This window comes from Callorhinus ursinus, unplaced genomic scaffold (genome assembly GCF_003265705.2).
Source record: "Callorhinus ursinus isolate GAN/ISIS: 27379988/994484 unplaced genomic scaffold, GSC_fseal_2.0 scaffold61, whole genome shotgun sequence".
Taxonomy (NCBI): Eukaryota; Metazoa; Chordata; class Mammalia; order Carnivora; family Otariidae; genus Callorhinus; species Callorhinus ursinus.
In genome coordinates, this window is record NW_027397123.1 from 5,110,909 (window position 1) to 5,116,854 (window position 5,946).

Below are 5,946 nucleotides of genomic sequence, written 5' to 3' on the forward strand. Positions count from 1 at the left end.
CTGAGAATATTAATCCCAAACTATAGCTTGCCAATTAATATTCCTTTTTTAAGGATGACTATTTTTTAATTCGTTTCAGAGATAGAATTTAGTGATTCATCAGTTGCACATGACACCCAGTGCTCATTACATCAAGTGCCCTCCTTAAAGCCCATCACCCAATTATCCCTTCCCCCCACCTTTTTTTTTTAAGATTTTTATTAATATTTTTTAGAGCGTGGGTGGGGAAGGGCAGAGAGAGAGGGAGAGAGAAGCTCAAGCAGACTCTCTGCTGAGTGTGGAGCCTGACATGGGGCTCAATCTCACGACCCTGAGATCATGACTTGAGCCAAAATTGAGAGTTTGGATACTTAACTGACTGAGCCACCCAGGGGGCCCTGCCAATTAATATTCTTTTTAAAAAGATTTTTGCGAGAGAGAGAGAGAGAGAGAGCATGCGAGAGAGAGTGAGTGCGTGAGTGCGCATGGGTGGTGGGGGAGGGGCAGAGGGAGAAGCAGATGCCCTGCTGAGCACGGAGCCTGATGCAGGACTGGATCCCAGGACCCTGGGATCATGACCTGAGCCAAAGGCAGATGCTTAACCGACTGAGCCACCCAGGCGCCCTGCCAACTAATACTCTTAATGCAGTTTTAAATCCTGTATCTTGGGAAGGTGCTTGTGAGTGGATGGACTCTCCCTTCTTCAGCTTATGTTCCAGTCCTCTTGATCAAACACTCTAGAACCCGATCTTACCAGTGCTCTCCTGGCTTTTGCTGGCACATGCTAGCTTCTTTGGGCTATATAGTCCCTTTCCTTCCTTTATCAGGCCCAATGGGTTATATTGTGACTCAATCCTAATTTTAAGATTAAATCACCATTTGGAAATTAAAATCCTGGTGGCTGGCAAGGACAGGTCCTGAGGATGTACACCCCCTGCAGAGATGGGGTGGGTGGGTGAACATTGTCTTGTGGGGGAGCAGCCTCTGCATCATCTCCAAGCAAGGGGGAATGAGAGGTTAGCTCTTAATGGGAAGGAGTGGGCTACTTCTGTAGGCTCAGAGGGCTCAGGGGAATCTGGGTATTCAAGATTTTCAGGGCTATCAATCGAGATAATTCATTCCATTTTTTCCCCACTGGGCTCTGACCTTGGTGCAGGAGACTTGCCTTTGTTGGGAATTTATCCTTCTGTGGAGTTTGGCTATTGTGACCATTCAGTCTTGGGCCTGGTTCCTGCTCAGCAGGGAGTCTGCTTTTCCCTCTCTGTCTGCCCCTCCCCCCACTTGTTCTCTCTCTCAAATAAATAAATAAAATTAAAAAAAAGAACATTCTTCTTTTTTTTTTTCCTATCAAGAACATTCTTGATGAGTAAAACTGGCCTCCCCCCCCCCCCATGGTGAGCGCATGGGTATGAAGAACACAAGTGATTCTGACAGTTTGGTGCCAGGACCTTGACTTGTGCTAAGGCATCAGCCCCCCTCTGTCACATCTGTTCCCCTGCACCTGGGGGACTGCTATCCTAACTACTCCTATGCCAGGTAAAATTTTGTTTGATTTTGAGCTTCATGTAAACGAAACCACAGAGTATGTACTTTTTTGTTCCCAGCTTCTTTTGCTCAGCATTATGTTGGTGAGATTCATATGTGTGTGGTGTTGCAGGTTGCCCATTCTTATTGCTATTTATATTTTCCTTGTGTAAATATTTATCCCTTCCGTGACAGATGGTCGTTACATTTGTGATGAGCACAGCAATCATGTTTCGAGAAGGTGACTCACTCTGTGGTACACCTGAAACGAATGCAACATAGTGTGTCAACCCTACTCAAATAAAAAAAATTTAAAGATACCTGCATGTTTCTGTTGGTATTTACCCATAAGTAGAATGGCTGGGTTGTAAAATATGTGCATATTCAGCTTTAGCGACTATTGTCAGTTGGTTTTCTAGGACGTTATTTTTTTGAAATAATAAAATTAGGTTCGAGAAACAACTTTGATGCATATGTAACAAAATAAGAGCTGTGAAAATGTGTCCTTGGTTGGCGAGGCAGTGTGGGCTACACTGTTCAGAGCCTGGAAGGCATGTGAAGGTGAGGTGGGCCGGCTCCTACAATGAAGATGGGGTGAGGTTGAATCTTGGGTCCACTGCTTACATTCTCTCTTACCTTAGCCGAGTGACTTAACCTTCTTCAACCTTAGTTTCCTCATCTGTAAAGTGGGGGTAATACACACCTAAAAGGGTTGTTTTGAAGATGAAATGAATCATGTAGGGAAACTGCTCAGAGGAGGGCCTGGTACCCAGGACACCCCCAAAGTATTCGTTTCTTTCCTTTTGAAGGATTTGATTTGGAGGTATTAGGAGAGTGATAATATTTGAGTGGGAAGTTATATCATTAACTGTATATCCTTTAAAGTGTTTAATAAAATAAAGGTAAGTCTGAGACTGAACCAGTCTTAGAGGCACAATATCCTAGTTTTATGCTGGTGGTTATGTCTTATGCCAAGCACAGAAAGGGAGTGGGTGCATTTTAGGCTTCTTTCTCAAGATGCCATTTTGCAGAATACGCAGACTTGCCCCCATATTTGCAGTGCTTTGAAGAGTAGAAACAACTCACTGCCCTCAAATGGCAACAGCATCTGTCACAGAGGATGAAGCCCTACAGGTAAAGAGTAGAGACCCAGGATGCAAAAAATTGGTCTTTGTCTCAGCTGTAAAGATGTGACCATTGCCATTACAGCCAAAGAAAGGCAAAGCAACAGGATCTGAAGTCTCAAAGTCTTAGAGTGAACACTGATGTCAGGCACAAGAGAGGGTAAGGAACAGCATCAGGATCTTTACATGGTACTCACAGATCTCATAAGAATATTAATAAATGTAGGTATTAAAGAGGGCACATTCTGCGTGGAGCACTGGGTGTTATGCACAAACAATGAATCATGGAACCCTACATCAAAAACTAATGATGTAATGTATTAACATTAAATTAATGTTAACATAACAATAAAAAAATTAAAAAAAGAATATTAATAAACGACTTGATGGGAACAAAATGAGGTGAGCTGGTGATGCAGGTGTTTTGTCTGGAGGTAAAGGAGGAGTGAGCAGAGTGGGGGGCATCTCCTGCTTATGCAGGGGGTGTGGGCTGAGTAAAGCCTTGTCTTCTTCTTCTTTTTTTTTTTTTAAGCCTTGTCTTCTTTAAGCTCATTGAGACACAGAGCTTGAATATGTCAGCCTGCTATTTGGTTATCTTTGATCTCTTCCAATTGAACAAAGTACGTGCTGCAGTGAACATCCTGGAGATACTCATCCAGAAACTGTTGTTGACGGGTAACTGTTCTCAAAGCTGATATAAAAACTGGAAAGCTCCCTTACAGGGAGGCTGAGTGGAATTGTGGCAGCTTCCTCTCATCTTCCAGTCTCCTACCATGCCAGAATAATCTTCCTGAAATACCACACTGATCATGGGAATGCCCTCCATTGAAACTTGAAGTGGCTCTCATTGCCTATAAGATAGGTTGCAGACTTCTCATCCTGGCATTAATGGTCCTCAGTGATTGACCTCATTCTGTTGTGAGCCTTTTTTTTTTTTAAGATTTTTTTAAAGATTTTATTTATTTATTTGAGAGAGAGAGAATGAGAGATAGAGAGCACAAGAGGGAAGAGCATCCTGCTCAGCAGGGAGCCTGATGCGGGACTCGATCCTGGGACTCCAGGATCATGACCTGAGCCGAAGGCAGTCGCTTAACCAACTGAGCCACCCAGGCGCCCTAAAGATTTTATTTATTTGTCAAAGCGAGAGAGTGAGTACAAGCAGGGGAAGGGCAGAGGGAGAGGGAGAAGCAGACTCCCCGCTGAGCAGGAAGCCCGACGTGGGACTCGATCCCAGGATCCTGGGATTATGACCTGCGCTGAAGGCAGCCCCTTAATGGACTGAGTCACTCAGGCGCCCCTAAGCAAGCATTACTGTTAAGAGCTCATGAAATCGTACTTAGTTTAGGCACACTGAATAGTAAAAAGAAAAGGATGAATTAATATTAACACTGTTTGAAATTTATAAACGAAATTGTTTGTATGAACTCCTAGAATTTTCACTTTTGAATCCTGATTATTTTTGATGTATTAAAGATGACAGCAGTGTGACTTCCCTTTGTGGCAGGTAAGTGCTGCCCCCCAGTTTCATATGTTTGACTCCTGTCTTTGCTGACATTGGGAATGACGTTTCTGGAGAAACTTTCTGAAACACCCAACAGGGGTTAACATCTAGGGCACAGCTAATTTTTCATTTGTAGCTTGTTGGAGTTGACTGATCATTATTTTAACTATGTGGCATATTTAATATCTTTTGTTTAACCCTCTCACTCAACTATTCTAGAACACGGTCTATTTTAGGACAGAAGGTACTGTAGGGGACTGAATATAGAGTTGTCCGCAAGGTGCACTGCTTTGGCCATGGTGGCATGCAGAGAACTCTGAACATTGTTCATTTTTAAGTATTCAAAAAATATTTTTAGTTGTGGCTGAGGATGGAAAGTGAAGTGTTTGGAGTGGATTAAATTTCAATCCAGGGCAAGCTTATACATGACACTGCAGGTTTCCAGAGTGGTCAGCAAGCTCTGGTGGTGGTTCTCTACCCCTCCGCCTCACGTTGTAGAACTTCCTGTTCCACACTGTCAGGAGCAATGCCCATCTCCTTCTGCCCCTAGGTTCTGCATTCATGCCATTTCTTTTGCTAGGAACATTCTTTCCTCTACTCTTATGTATCTACTTGTTAATTTTTGGAAATTGAAAATGCACAGCAAAGTCAAAGAAGAAAACAACCATCATCCACATTCCTACCACTCAGGACTAGGCACTGCTAACATCTTTTCATATCTGCTTTAAATAGTATTTTTAAGAAAAATCACCATCAGTTTATGTGATATTGTGATTTATTTATTTATTTATTTATTTATTTTTAAAGATTTATTTATTTATTTGAGAGAGAGAGTGAGAGCGCAAGCAGGGGGAGCGGCAGAGGGAGAGGGAGAAGCAGGCTTCCCGCGGAGCAGGGAGCCCGATGCGGGGCTCGATCCCAGGACGCTGGAATCATGACCTGAGCCGAAGGCAGACGCTAACGACTGAGGCACCCAGGTGCCCCAAAGAGAGAGAGAATCTTAAGCAGGCTCCACGCACAGCATGGAGTCTGACAGGGGCCTTAATTTCATAACCCTGAGATCATGACCTGAGTTGAAACCAAGAGTCGGTCGCTTAACTGACTGAGCCACCTAGGCGCCACAGAACTTTTTAGTTTGATAACAATATTTATTCATTCTAGAGAGTTCAAATAATGCACAGAACTGCAATGATAAAATTTTAAAAATATATAACCCTTTCCAAATCCCACCATTAACATTAAATAAGCATCATATCAGACATACATACACACATGTGCACACATTCTTTCCTTCAGCGCTTGGAGGGCATTTCTGTGTTATCTTTTGGCTCTGTGTGCTGTTGTGGGAAAGTCTGAGGCCATCTTAAATCTTCTTCTGGGTACCCAAAGAAGTCCTTAGGGTTGAAGTTCAATGGCTTTAGTAGGATATTAAGCTTCTTATGTCAAATTTCTTGTTATGTGGTATGCCCTTTCAACATGCAGACTTTCCCTCCCAAATTCAGAGAAATTATCTTGTGTGTTTTCTTTGAAAACTGCCTTTCCATTTGCTGGGTTTTCACAGCAGGAACACCAGTCATCCTATCCCCTGACCTCCACAGTCATAAATTTCATTCTAATTGCTTTAATTTCTTTTACCTTGAGTCTTTGTTCACTGCCATTCCTGTAAACCCTTTTTTCTGTGTCTGTCATAAATTTGATCATTGGCTGTGGTCTGGTTTGTTGCCATGTCTGTTGTATTGACTTGTTCTGTAATGTTTCAGTCTTTTTCTTTCTTCCTTCCTTCCTTCCTTCCTTCCTTCCTTCCTTCCTTCCTTCCTT